The sequence below is a fragment of the Macaca thibetana genome, chromosome 15 (genome assembly GCF_024542745.1).
Source record: "Macaca thibetana thibetana isolate TM-01 chromosome 15, ASM2454274v1, whole genome shotgun sequence".
NCBI lineage: Eukaryota > Metazoa > Chordata > Mammalia > Primates > Cercopithecidae > Macaca > Macaca thibetana.
The window spans coordinates 26,081,420-26,096,624 of record NC_065592.1 but is presented as its reverse complement, the minus strand read 5'-3'; the positions used below and the strand labels follow the sequence as shown (position 1 = coordinate 26,096,624).

The window sequence follows — 15,205 nt, the reverse complement described above, 5'->3', positions numbered from 1 at the left end:
TTTTGATAGATATACATGAGATTTATCTTACTGATTATGTTGTTTAGAAATTTTACCCATTTTTATCTTTTGTCTACTTCACCTTTTTGGAGTGAGAGTGGTATTTAAAATCTCTCATCATTAGTAGTTTCTATACATTTCTGTTTGCATTTCCTATAGTTTCTGCTTTCTGAAGATTGCTCTGTGTCAGAGGTCCCCAATCCCTGGTCCGTGGCCTGTTAGGAACCAGGCTGCGTAGCAGAGGGTGAACAGTGGGTGAGTGAGCATTACCACCTGAGCTCCACTACCTGTCAGATCAGCAACGTCATTAGATTCTAATAGGAGCATGAACTGTATTGTAAACTGTGCATGTGAGGGATCTAGGTTGCACACTCCTTATGAGAATCTAATGTCTGATGATCTGAGGTAGAACAGTTTCATCCTGAAACCATCCCCACTCCCACTGCCATCTGTGGAAGAATTGTCTTCCACAAAACTGGTCTCTGGTGCCAAAAAGTTTGGGGACTACTGCTCTATGTTATTTGCTGTGTTGGTATCCATATTGTTACATCTTCATTGTGAATTGCAGCCTGAAATTATTAAGTGTTCTGCTTTGTCTCACTTAATTTTTCTGGCCTGAATTTTATCATGTGATAGGTCAAGGTATCAGATTCCTTTTCACCTTGCATATTTTGGTTCAATCCTTTATTTTTAGCCTTATCTACTCACTTAGTTTCTGATATGTGTCTTGAAAATAGAATAGAGTTGAGTTTTGTCTCATAAGCCAATCTGAAAATCTATTTATTCCAGTAGGTAAATTAAGCCTATTTACATTTATTGATATGATTTTAGTCTTAGTTCTGTTATTTGCCATTAAAATTTTTTTGTTTTGTGTTTTTATTTCATTTAGTGTTTAGAAAGGTTTGAATATTTGCTTTAGTCGTTATGTTCAGCTAACAGCTTTACTTAATGCTGTTAGTCTCCTTTCCTTACTTATATTAACTACTATTTGCTTTTTTGACCTTAAATGATATTCTTTGACTCTCATCTACGCAGCAATAATTAGCTTATTTTACTCTTCTCTTTTTCTCTCCCTTCCTCCTTTTTAGTCATATTATTTCAACTTTCTCAGAATATATATTTACATACTCTTCTTCCATCTTTGTGGAAATCTAAATTTTGTTATACATCTATGATTAAATACATCCAATGATCAAAATCTGTCAACATTTCTCCAGTCATCTCCTGGTTGGATAAAGTTCTTCTTCTGGTAGATTTCTCAGAAGGGACTCATGAATGCAATATTCTATAAATTCTTTTATGTTTAAACTATTTTTTTTAGTCTTGATATTGAAAGACAGATCACTGGACATAAAATTCCTTCCTTCCAGGTTCATTTTAACTTGAGTTTCTTGGAAACGTTACTCTATTGATGACTAGCTTTATGTGTTGCTGCTGTAGTCTGAATGTGTGCCCCAAAATTTATATGCTAGAAACTTAATCCCCAATGCAACAATGTTGGGAGCTGGGGCCCTTGAGAGGTATTTAGGTCCCAGGAGGGGTCCTCATGAATGGATCAAAGTTGTTATGGAAGGGCTTTCAGGAGTGGGTTCACTCTCTTCTGCCATGTGAGGACACAGAGTTCATCCCTTTCTTGTCCTTCCACCTGCCACCATGGGAAGACACAGAAACAAGGCACCTTCTTGAAAGCAGAGAGCAGCCCTGACTGGCACCAATGTCAGCAACTTAATCTTGAACTTCTTAGCCTTCATGATCATGAGAAAATAAATTTCTGTTCTTTATAAAATTACTCAGTCTTAGGTATTTTGTTATTGCAATACAAACACACTAAGACAGTTGCTACTGAAAAGTAGTGCCAAGATTATTTTATTTCCTTGGTCTTTATGTTTGAAAGCTCAGAGTATTTTCTTCCACTTGAATATCTAATATTTTCACTAGGGTATGACTTGGAGTTGACCATTCTGAGAAGCCTTTTTAATGTGTAAATTCATGTCTTCTTTTATTTCAGGAGAGTTCTTGAATTATAGTTTTAATTAAGGGTCCTGTTATTTTGTTTTTCTTTTTTAATTCAAGAACTCTGACGATACATATGTTAACCTTCTTTGCCTGTCTTCAGTAGCTATCATGTTCTCTCTGATCTTTATAACCTTTTCTTTCGGCTTTGTTTTCTTGCCTCTTTTCATTTCTATATTCTTGGTTGTAGCTGTTCTCCCTTGGGGTATTTCCTACTTTAGTCTTTATTTTTCATATACTTTTATGTTTCTTTCAATTTCTTGAGTCAAGCCAGCTCCTATTTCATGCCTTCCTCTTGTTTACACTATTTTTTGAGTTTTGAACTTGTCAAAAAGTGTCAATCTTTAATATCTAAAATTCATTTTTTATGTATTTTCACCCCATTGGAGTGTTGTGTTATAGTTTTCCTGTGTCATGTCTTTTTTTGTGTATGTTTTCATCTGCTGTAATGTTTTGATTCTCATTTTCCATTTTCTTTTTGAAGTAATTTTGTGTGGATGTTGGGTTATTTTAATGTTTATTATTTATTTCAGTTGGACTTTCCTAACAGATAAGCATAGAGACAGGAGGAAGGGGTTTGAGTGGCCTACTGGGTTCTAAGTTCAAAATCTCTTTCTTTTGTTGCTGCAGAAAAGAACAATTCTTTAAGAAATGGGGCTTTTAATGTGACTTTTTCTGATTCTTTGATACTCCTTTGTTTGAGGGATTTTGTGGGGAGGGGTCATGTTTCTCTTTCTTTTCGTCTTCAAATCCTCAAGGGATCCTCTCCTTTCTAGGAATCTTCCCTCTTCCTGGAAGCCGCACAGTCTCGAGGCTGTCTCTACCTGTAGTAGGAGAACCTCTTTATAGCAATCTTATTTTCGACTCCCCACAGGAAATATTTAATCTCCCCGGTCTCAGACCTGTTCCTTGTGGTGCTCTCTTACTCAGGCTGGAGAAATACCTCTGCTTCTTGGGATGAGATTTGGTTAGTGTGATCTGAATCCTACCACTCTAGGACCTTGCCGCAGTCTTTGCCTGACCTTCTGCTGTGCTGTGCATTCACAATCAACCTCACTGGTTTCAGATGTTTGTTTTCCCACTTACATGTAAATGGAAGCTTCTAATGTTTTCTGACTCCTAGCTATGCTATAGGCGTGGGCCAAGAGTAATTTTATTTGCTCTGCTTTTTTGTTCTGTAAGATTTTCAGGAGGATGTATGGACAGATTTGAATATAAGTGGCTGCCGTTATCCTTAGTAATCCTGACGGCCAAACCTGAGTCTTTGAAATGTATTAATGAATGTAATAATTGGTCTTAATTGGATAATAATTACCAATGCAAATATTTTTATTCCCTCAAAGGAATCACTGTATCATTCATTTAACTAACTATTTACTGAGCAACAATTATGTACTTGTATTAGGCAAAATCTGATCCACCACTTGCTACTTGCCAAGACCCTGGGAGGGAGCTAATGCAGACATACCTTATCATCCCCATTTCACACATGAGATTTTCCCCTCACCAATTATTCTGCAAGCACATTGGCCTTCTCCTGATTTCTGAATGATTTATGCCCCAGGACCATTGCACAGCCATTATTTATCTGCCTGGAGCACTCTATCACTGGCTTTTTTTGTAACCTTCAGACTTTAATATTACTGCTTCATTAAGTATTTTCTTCCACACTCACCTCCATTATTTGTTGTTCCTATACATTGTTCAGTTCCTTTGTAGCTCTTGTCACAATTTGTATTGAGATACTTAGATATTTGGCTGTTTGCTGATGTATTGTCTGTCTCTCCATTAAACTGTAAATTCTGTCAGGACAGAAATCACGTCTGTGTTCAATCTTGTCTGTGTTCAGCCATGTCAAAGTGCTAGGAACACGTGGGACTGCAACAAATATTTGCTAAATGAATGTTGCCCAGAGAGGATAGGCAGTTAACCCAAGGTCACACAGCAGGTTAACGGAGGACCCAGAATTAGAATCCTGGTCCCTCCAAGCTAAGTGGTTCATTCATTAGCGACTTTGCCACTTCATGGAGGATGCTATCCTCTCTCTGGGGATGAAAGACAGATGTTCTCTCTCATTTTTGCCTCAATTAACCTTCTAAAAAATCTCCGGACTCAATGAGTATGGGGAAAACCTGATTTTAAAAATTAATTAACGTCAGACCCCAGTGTTGTAAAGTTAGCCACGAAACCCAATCTCTGTGCTCAGCCGGCAGTCTAAGGGACTGACCAGAAGGGCTCAGGGGACAGTGCAGCTGTGGTCCAGTGACGGCAGATATTCAACCACTTCAAAAGCAACAGGACTGTATTGGGCATTTATTAGCTGCCAGGTAGGGCACTGGGCACTGGGGATTGAAAAATGAACAAGACAGACATTTCCCTGCCTCTGGTGGTTGCTCCCAGTGCAGTGAGTCAGAATTCCAGAGCAGCGTATTGAGTGTTGTGAATGGGAAGGACCAGGGGCAGTGGAAGCCCAGAGGAGACACTAGGCCATTCTCAGGGCTCAGGAAAGAGGGCTTCCAGGAGGAAGGGACTGGAAGGATGAGCAAGAGTTAACCAGATGAAGGACAAAGAAGAGATAAGTGTAACAGGTAAAGGGCTAAAGAAGGGCCCAGATGCACAGGGGAACAGAACACACTAAGATGATTCCAGGGACATCAAGATGGAACCTAGACAATTGGCAGTGTGGTGGAATGACCAGAGAGGAGGCTGGGGCCAGGTCAGAGAAGGCCCTGGAGGCTGTGCCAGAAGTCAGGCTGTGACCTGGAGGTCAATGGGGAGCCACGACAGGGGGTTCCTCCAAGGAGTGACACAAATCACAGCATCTGAGTGCAGAAGGGACCTCACGTGTGATCCAGTCCCACCACCCTCTCAGCGTAGGAAGCTCTGCTGGAAGTTGCACACCTCTGGTGACAGGAAGCTCATTTCTCTGCATTGCCTATCTTGCTAGATTGCTCTGATAAGAAGAGAATTCTTCCATATAATGAGCTAAAAGCACGGCTCTAAATGCAGCTGCTCTAACACAAAGGACAGAATCAACCGCAGCTGCTCTAATATTGTTCTCACTCCTGAGCTCTGTCCATCTGTTCCCATCCCCCCACCCTTGCTTACCTTCACTCCACATTTGTGTTCTTTGCACCTATTAGTCACCTACCAGTCACTCCAGTTCCTGGTTCTTGGTTGATGTGGAGACCCCAGTTTTTAGCTTTCTGTATCTTGGTCCCTACCCTGACCCAACCTGGGCCCTCTGGGTCCCAGCCCCAGATTCTCGCTTCATCTTTCAGGTTCTGCCCAGCTGAGCCCGCACGACGCTGAGTTATTAAACAAATTCTGCCAAATGGAAGTATCTGCCACCAAGCACATTTCACATGGGAAAGGAGAATTTTCATCTATCAAAAGCGCATTTATTTCAAGGGAGCCTATCACTCACTGAAATTCACGGGAGAAAGAGAGTCCCAAGAAAATCAAGGGCATTTGCATTACAATCCACCTCAATGCCCAAAAATATCCCGCTGAACATGCAGAATTTCAAGGAAAACAGTATGTTTTGCTTATTTGCAGGAAAGAAATGAATGTTCAAGAGAGGGAGGGGGCTGTGGTTTAAAATCTCCAACTTGCAAAGCATTTGGTACATGTTAACCACAGAATCACCTTTGACCCTGCAGATTTTGGAGCTGGTCCTGTCGGGGCAGGCAGAGGATCCACACACAGTATGGAGGGGAAGGCACTGTGTTTGGGGACAGACTGAAAGGATTTGCAATCCCATTGTTTGGGAACAATAGCTGACGCTGAACACTTCCTTTATAACAGGTATCATGCCAAGAATTTGCCAAACATATATTTTTTATTTAGTATGATTAAGTAAATTGCCCAAGGTCGCATGGCTAGAAAATTGCAAAGTAGGACACACAATCCTGGCTTGACTGCTTGCTGGATGATCTTAACCTTTCCGTGCCTCTTCTTCCAGATTGTTAAAAATGGAGCATCGTAAGGATTCTATCTGTACTCCGCAAACTTGCCTTTCCAATTCTCCCTACTGGTAGAGGAAAGTAAGCAAGAACTTGAGCTACATGGATGCATTCTCCACCCTTCACCTGGAAGTGGGGAGTAATGCCCACCATGCTTATTCCAAAGCGGAAAATGTCTTTGAAGTCTTACACTTGAGGCTAAAAATTAATGTGATCTGTATCCTACTCCATAATACTCTGTTGTTAAGGTAGAAGAGCTTGAAATGATTCCCAACTGGGGAAAAACAAAAATCAACAGAAGATTTCCTGTCTGGCTACTGAGTTCACCGGGAGCTGCTCTTAATAAAAACAATAGCCGACACTGAACACTTCCTTTACAGCAGGTATCATGCCAAGAGTTTGCCAAGTATTTATTTAGTCAGATTAAATAAATTGCCCAAGGTCATGTGGCTAGAAAGTTGCAAAGTAGGACTCAAGCTTGTGTGACTGCGCAACCCAGGCATGTAAACTGCACACTTCGTAGCACTGAGTTTACCAGTGACAGGGAAGGGAGGTAAAAGCGAAGAGCAGTGACATCCCATCAGGTTGGCAGCCAGGCCATTTTCCTTCTCTGTCTTAGAGTCATAATATTTTAAAAATCCTTTAGCCAGGTGTGGTGGTGGGTGCCTGTAGTCACATGCTGCTTGGGAGGCTGAGGAGGGAGAATCACATGAGTACAAGAGTTCAACGCTGCGGTGAGCTATGATTGCGCCACTGCACTCCAGCCTGGCTGACAGAGCTAGATCTTATCTCAAAAATATATTTTTAATATATATATACATATATACACACATACATAAATATTAAAAATTCAGACTTACTTGAATATGTGCATTCAGGATTTATTTTCCAAGTTATTTTTTTATGAGCCTCGTTCGTGATTTGTAAGAGGAGAGGCTCAGAAAGTCACTAAAGAGGTGCCATGCTGTAGCATTCTCAGGATGATCTTGGAAAAAAATTTCCATGAGGGCTGCATCCTGCTGGGAGGTCAGGTCATGTCCCTCACTGAGCCATGGTCATTCTCTTCTGTCTCAGGGAAATGCTCAGCTTCAGTGACTTCAGTGCAGAGAGCTGACCACTGCTAAGAGCCTCGATTTTCCCCATGAACGCTATCATTTTCATTGCACCATCTCCCTTCCCACCATCAACTTTCACCACATTCTTAGACTTGTCTTGGGCAGTGGGCAATTGGGTTTGCCTTGCAGTGGTTATCTGAGAGTGGCCAGCCTTGAAAAACATCTGCCAAATACTTTTAGATGTTAAATATCTGTGAATCACATTTCTCAGTTTTCATTCATTTTTGCTGTCCAGCGTCCTGCCCTTCCGCTGTATAACTGGTTCATGGAGCAGTGGGGTTCTGTGGGACTACAGATGCGAAGGACTTTCATTTCTCCCTTATGATGACTCCCAGTAGCAGGTGTCTTACTGACATCTCAGAAAGTCCCCCTTGTGGGTATTGGAAGTCCAGTCCTGGTCCAAGCCCACTTGAGCCAGCGCTTTTCTCCTCTCACAGCAGGCCATACCTGTGGTTGGTGGGACTGCAGTGGGCAGATGTGATTCTCTCTTCTCTCTCCCTCTTGCTCAAGCATCAGAGCTTGGGAGAGGAGAGCCAAAGTCTGCTTCTGGGACGCCTCTTTCTACTCTCCTTTTTGGACCTAATATCCCTGATGTTTCTCTTCTCAAATCTAGCACCCTCCCCCACCATAGCTAAAACACATGTATATCAGTGTAGTTAAGAGGGCTTTCAAAGTTGCTTCCTGTTTCATTACATATTTGTCTAAAATGATGATGAATCAAGCTATGCTATTTTTAGCAAAAATTGTCTTTTTTTTTTTTTTCTTTTTTGGCCTCCCTAACAAACTGAAAAAAATTGAGTAGAAAACACTTCCAGGCAAAATATCATTAGTGAATTATGTGATAACTAGTGAAGGCCTCATATTTTGCAGGGGCTTTGATAAGAGCTCTCTCACTTAAGCTTCAACGACTATAGAATTGAACCCATCTTCACAAACATACTTGAATTTTTTTCAAGTTGACACTGTACTTGATTAACAAATCGTGTCAGGTAATATTAAATATTCTTCAACATTATTTTACCATCCAGAAATGTTAGCCAAAACCATTATCAGTAAAGCAATCAAGGATGTATCAAATGGCCAAATTATTAACACCTGTTTTTCCCAAATGTATGGTAAATAAATAATGATAGCTTCTAAAAATTTTACTGAGCATGTACTAGAGTCAGGTCCCAAACTAAGTACATAGTATAGCATTTAATACTTACGAATCTATCCCCATTTTATAGATAAGGAAACTGAAGGTAGAGAGACTAAATCTCAGTTTTTGTACCAGCTGTCCAAGGGGGTTGTCTTAGTCCCTTCAGGCTGCTGTAACAAAATACTATAAGCTAGGTAGCTTGCAAACAATAGAAATTTATTTCTCACAGTTCTGGAGGCTGGGAAGGCCAAGATCAGGGCAGATTCAATATCTGGTCAGGGCCCATTTTCTGGCTCACAGATGACACCTTCCTGCTGGGTCCTGGAGCATCTTATAAATACTGAAAAACAAAAACAAAAAAACAATAAAGCAATGCTCCACAATAATAGCGTATGTCAAAGGGACACAGGAGCCCCCAGTGACCAAAGTTGGACAATCTGAGCTAAAAAAAAAAAAAAAAGGCCGAGCATGGTGGCTCACGCCTGTAATCCTAGCACTTTGGGAGGCCAGGGTGGGTGGATCACAAAGTCAGTAGATCAAGACCATCCTGCCTAACATGGTGAAACTCCGTCTCTACTAAAAAATACAGAAAAAAATTAGCCAGGCGTGGTAGCAGGCACCTGTAGTCCCAGCTACTCGGGAGGCTGAGGCAGGAGAATGGTGTGAACCCAGGAGGCGGAGCTTGCAGTGAGCTGAGATCATGCCACTGCACTCCAGCCTGGGCAACAGAGCGAGACTCCATCTCAAAAAAAAAAAAATACCTGAGACTGGGTAATTTATAGAGAAAAGAGATTTGATTCACTCACGGTTCTGTAGGCTATACTGGAAGCATAGTGGCTTCCACACCAGGGGAGTTCTCAGGAAACTTACAATGATGGTGGAAGGTGAAGGGGAAGCAGGCACATCTTTCATGGTCAGAGCAGGAGGAAGAGGGAGAGGGGAAAGGTGTTACACACTTTTTAACAGATCTTGTGAAAATGAACTCTATCATGAGAACAGCACTAGGGGGATGGTGCCAGATCATTCATGGGAAACCACCCCCACGATCCAATCACCTCCCACCAGGCCCTACCCCCAATATTGGGGATTACAATTTTTTTTTTTTTTTAGTGTAAAAATATGAACTTTTATTGTCCTGTCTTATTTTTGGGGAAAAAGGGTTCTACTTTCCATACTTCATGAGCCAGCAGTGGGCTTGAGTTACAATGTGTAGATCCCTTTTGGTTATAGTTGTAGAAGAAGCCATCAAGTTCTTGAGGCATCTCTTGTTGTTCTTTGACATCTCTTGGAAAGAAGCAAACTAGAAGATGGACCGATGATCTGAATTGCTTAGAATGAAAACATTTACAGTAGGAGCCTAGTTGGCATGCTATTAATGTTGAAATAATCATGCCTGTACTGGTCAGTGAGTTCAGTATGCTGGTTGGAATACCAGTTCCAGACTTTTAGGTGACACGCTTGAATTGAGTTCTCATCGTAGAGTCATGGCCTTGGCTTCATCAGCTGCGGTTATCTTCTTTGGTCTGAATACCTATCAGTCCTTACCAGCTGTAGCAGCCACTGCTTGGTCAAACTTTGCCATGAAGTCTGGCTCATGGAACTCCAGCTGCCTGACAAATTCATTGCATTCCTGCTCAGCCTAGCCTTGAGACCACTGATCCCAAAGACATAGGTGGCACTCAAAGATACAAGGTGGTCCATTTGCCCTGGACACACTAAGCTATACCAGACTATTTGGCAGTGGCTGTAATTTTCCTGGCACTGCCTTAGCTACCAGGTCCTGCAGGAAGCGTTCACACTGGGGACCTGACTAATTGGCAAACCAGTGAAGAATACACTTCATCTCCTGGGAAGTGATGTAAGACACTGGAGAAAGGGAAGAACTAGTATCGTCTGGTACTGAGGGTAAAAGAGAAGGGAAAGATAGTGGCATCGAAAAGGAAGATGACTCCAGTGGCATCCTCCCCTTTTCTCTCAGAAGGCACCTGGAGATTGTCATAAGAGTCCTTAGACTCCAACTACTGCTGGAGCTTCCAGGGATTACAATTTGATACAAGATTTGGGTGGGGACACTAATCCAAACCATATCAGTCATGTGAATAGTATGTACCCTTAACGTGATGTGATGAAAATGTCACTTTGACTCTGTGATTTTCCTCCCCCAAGCCTTAATCTAACTGTGAGGGGAAAAATTACATAAATCCCAATTGAGGGACATTCTATAAAATGCCTAACTTGTACTCTTCAACACTGTCAAGGCCAAAAAAACAAACAAACAAACAAACAAACCAAGGAAAGTTTTAGAAATCATCAAAGCCCAGAGGAACCTAAGGAGACATGGTAAATAAATGTAATGTGGGATTCTGGATGAGATCCTAGAACAGAAGAAGGTAAAAACCAAAGAAATCTGAACAAAGTAGGGACTTCAGTTTAAAATAATGTATCAATATTGGTTCATTAATTCTAACAAATGTATCATAATATATAAAATAATAGGGAACACTGGGTGTGGAGCATATGGCAACTCTCGGTATCATTATCACAATTTTTTCTACAAGCCTAAAACTATTTGAAAAGCTAAATTTTATTTTAAAAAATTGAACACAGCTTCAGGGACCGAGGGCACCAGAGCATAAAGTCCAACATATGTATAATTTGAGTCTCAGAAACAGAAGAAAGAGAGAACTAGGCAGAAAAACACTTGAAGAAATAATGGCTGAAATTTTCAAAATTTGGTGAAAGATATAAATTTACAGATTTAAAAATCTCAGTGTACTCTAATTAGTAAGAATATGAAGAAAACCATATCTATGCATAGCATAGTAAAACTGCTGAAAATGTATATAAGTATTGGCAGGTGGCAATTTATAACTTTGATGTTTATATAGAAAATAAATACTAAAAATGATAAGAAAATGAAAAGGAGGAAATAATCCAAGCACAAAAATTAATAAAATTGAGAAGAAATATACAATAAAGATCGAAGAGACTATATAAAAAAACCTCTGGCAAGACTGACGAAGTAAAAAAGGGAAGACACAAATACAAAACATTATAAATATAAAAGAACAATAGCCACAGATGTAACACACAGTACCACAAATAACTTTATGCAAAGCAAATTGAGTGCTTAAATGCAATGGACAATTTCCTATTAAAGTGTTATTTATTATCATTGAATCAAGAATAGAAAACTTAAATCGTTTATTGCATTTGAAGAATGGGGATCAGTAGTTTAAAATATATTTACCTTCAAAACACCTATCCTACACAATTTTAGCAATGAGCTCTAACAGTCTGTCAGGTAACAATTTCAAACTTCCACAAACTCTTCCGGAAGCTAATAGATTAAGAAACACTCATCAATTCATTTCATGAAGCTACGAAGTCCTTGATGCAAAATAGACATGCACACCATGAGGAATGTAAGTTACACACCATTCCCATTCATTAATATAGATGCAGAAACAAAAATATTTGCAAACCATATGTGTGTATATATATATATAAATGTATATAATCATTAAATTGATTATATCTCAGGAATACAAAGATGGTTCACATTAAAGGACCATCTGGTCATCAGCACATGCAGAAATCATTTGAAAACATTTAACAGTCATTTGTATTTTTAAAAAATTGGGAAAGAAGAAACAGAATGTTCTTAACTCGATAAAGGGATAAAAAACATACAAAATTATACAGTGTTTGCTGTATAAACATACAAAATTATACAGCAAACACTATATTTAATAGGAAAATGTTAGAAGCAATCGATTTAAATTCAGGAAAAGGCAAGGGATCCAACAGCACAGTTTCCATTCAGCATTGTGCTGAAGACTCTAGCCAACCCTTTAAGAAAGGTTAAAAAAAAAAAAAAAAAAAAAAAAAAAAAAGTAAAAGGTTTGGAAAGGATAAAATAAAATTTGTAGAGTAAATTATCATAGATTAAGACAACATAAGAGACACTTCAAATATTATAGTATAAGTTTTGCAAGGTTTCTGGATATAAAGGTCAAAGTTTTAAAATTATTCACTTTCTGTGCACCAGTCACAGTTACTAGGAAATGAAATTTTAAAGGTTTGTGATACCTTAAGGGACATAAGAAGCATAAGAATAAATCTAACCAAATATGAGCATAGCATTTGTGAAGAAATGTTTAAAATCCTTTATTGAAAAAAGTTAGAGCTAAATCTAAATAAATGGAGATATATACCATGTACATAGATAAGAAGACTTAATATTATAATATTGTAAGTTCCCTATAAATTAATTCATAAATTTAATGTACCTCCAATTAAAAACTTTATAGTATTTTGTGTAGCTTGACACATTGATTCTAAAAATTTATAGTGAAAAGCAAAGAGCCATGAAAATTAAGATGAGTTTAAAGAAGAGCAAGGTGGAGGGATTTGTTCTGGTAGGTATCCAGTCTTCTTATATGGCTACAGTAATCAAGATTGTATTTTCTGGCAGGTATAAAGAAATTAGTGAACAAAATTGAGAACCCAGAAACAGATCAATGCTTACACGAAACCTTACTGTGTAACAGAGTCGACAGTGCAGATCAGCAGGGAATAATAGGGTAATAATTTAATAAATGGTGCTAGGACAATTGGTAATGCAATGAAAAGAATCTGATCTCTATCTTGCACCACAAACAAAAACTAAATTTTAGGGGGATTAAAAACCTAACATTAAAAAACAAAAAATTGAAAGTGTTACAAGAAAATATAGAATATTTTTTATGAATGCAGAATAAAGGAGGGCTTCTTGTTTTTTTTAACTTAATCCCAAATGTGATAGTATAAAGGAGGGTTTCTTAAACAAGAAAAACAAAGCATCATCTATGAAAGAACTGATTGATTCAACTACATTAAAATTTAAAATTCTTATTAATCAAAAACACTAAAAAAGTAAAGACAATGCATGTATGCCTATAAAAGAATTAGTATACAGAATATATAAAAAAATCTATACAACATTTGTCAATATAACCCAATATAAAAAAAAATTGTGACGCATAGGAAGAGGCAATTTACAGAGGAGTCTATTAAATGGACAATAAATACATGAAAAACTGCTAAACTTTATTAGATATCAGAAAAATGCAAAAACAAGACCACAATAAGAGACCATTTTACCCTGTCAGCTTGGCAATAATTTAAAAGTCCAACAATATCAAGTGCAAGGTATTGCCTATTTGCCCTTCCAGATCCACTCTCTACCCTTCTCTGTCCAGAAAATGGAAAATGAGAGAACCATGAGTTTGGATTTATTTCCCTGGTTCTCTCCCTGCTCTGCCTAGGGCTGATGATGTCTGTGATGCTCTACTGAAAATTACAGCTCTTGTTAAACATCCACTCGCACAGGTGTATGTTTCTTAAGTTCCAGTAACACTCCCATGCCTACCAATTCAGACCTGGGAGTGTCAGTGACTCCCCGCTGTGGATACTTTACCAACTCTTGTTGGTTCCTTCACCTCAGTTCACAACTCTGAAAAAAAATCCCTTCATTAAACTCTCTTTAATTATCCCATTTGAGTGTGTCATCTTTCCTACCAAGACTGCTTAATATACTAAATACTGGCAAGAAGGTGAAACAATAAGAACTCATATACCGCTATGAGAGTGTGAATTGGTGTAAGCACCTTAGAGAACAATTAGACAATATTTAGAAACTTGAAGATATGCATACTTCATGAACCAGGCATTCCATTATATAAGTCTAGAAAAATGATCTCTACATGTTAGGAAACATAAGAATTATCTTCATGGTAATGTAATAGCAAAAAGTTAGAGATAATCTAAACATCTATCAAGAGGAAAAGGATAAATACTAGAATGGCGACATAATGTAATGCTATTCCATACTGAATATTACTGAACCAGGAGTTATATATTAATATGTATTGACATGGATGAATCTCACAAACACACTTTTATTTTTTATTATTTTTAAGCTCTGTTGGACTTGACTCACATTTTTAAGGTAATGAGCAAACAGCAAAAGAACACACAAAGATTGGTACTATAAAGCTTTAAAACATGAAAAATAATACTAATTACTGCCCAGAAACACAACATATATAACAAATATGTGAAGAAATGTTAGATTTAAATATTAAATCTAGAATAGTGGTTACCTCTAGGAGGGAACAAGGTGAAGTGATTCCAGGATATATAAAAAGATTTAGCTGCGTTGGCAATGTTTAATTTCTTAAGGTGGAAGATGTATAAGTATACATGGAATTATTTTTAAACCTTTTTGTAGGTTTGGATATACATATTTGGATATTGCATATACATTTGGATATTGCATATACATTTTAAATTTTAAAAAACTCAAAGTTTATTGATAAGATAGATTGTTCACATGAGATTGCAATGTAGTTAGGAAAAAATGAAATACATTTAAAGCAAGTTTTAAAACCACACATATAATATGCTAGCATTGGTATATGGTTGAGTATGTATAAATTATCTCTGGAAAGATACACATGAAACTGTTAATAGTGGATCTTTTGGGCAAGGGGGCTCAGTGGATAGGGAATCATTTTTAGATATGTTTTTACGTCTTTTGAATTTTGTATCATAGGCATCTATTATCTATTCTTAAAAAATAAAACGGGCTGGCTGCGGTGGCTCACGCCTGTAATCTTAGCACTTTGGGAGGCTGAGGCGGGCAGATTGCCTGAGCTTAGGAGTTCGAGACCAGCCTGGGCAACATGGTGAAACCCAGTCTCTACTAAAATACAAAAAATCAGCCAGGCGTGGTGGCATGAACCTGTAGTCCCAGCTACTCGGGAAGCTGAGGCAGGAGAATTGCTTGAACCAGGGAGGCGGAGGTTGCAGTGACCCAAGATCACGCCACTGCATTCCAGTCTGGGCAACAGAGTGAGACTCTGTCTCCAAAATAAGTAAAATAAATAAATAAATAAAACGTTTGAAAATGGCCTATTGTCTTCTGT

General features: G+C 38.5%; 2 protein-coding genes and 1 pseudogene across 2 annotated transcripts in view; 1 reads left to right on the top strand and 2 right to left on the bottom strand.

Moving 5' to 3' along the window:
• ZNF618 (zinc finger protein 618) overlaps positions 1–15,205 on the top strand; it is a 562,788-nt gene that overhangs the window by 266,148 nt on the left and 281,435 nt on the right. The window lies entirely within an intron of this gene.
• Positions 1–15,205, bottom strand: part of POLE3 (DNA polymerase epsilon 3, accessory subunit) — a 353,914-nt gene that overhangs the window by 332,524 nt on the left and 6,185 nt on the right. The gene's annotated exons all lie outside the window — the stretch shown is intronic.
• On the bottom strand, positions 9,769–10,194 carry LOC126937540 (uncharacterized protein C14orf119-like; annotated as a pseudogene).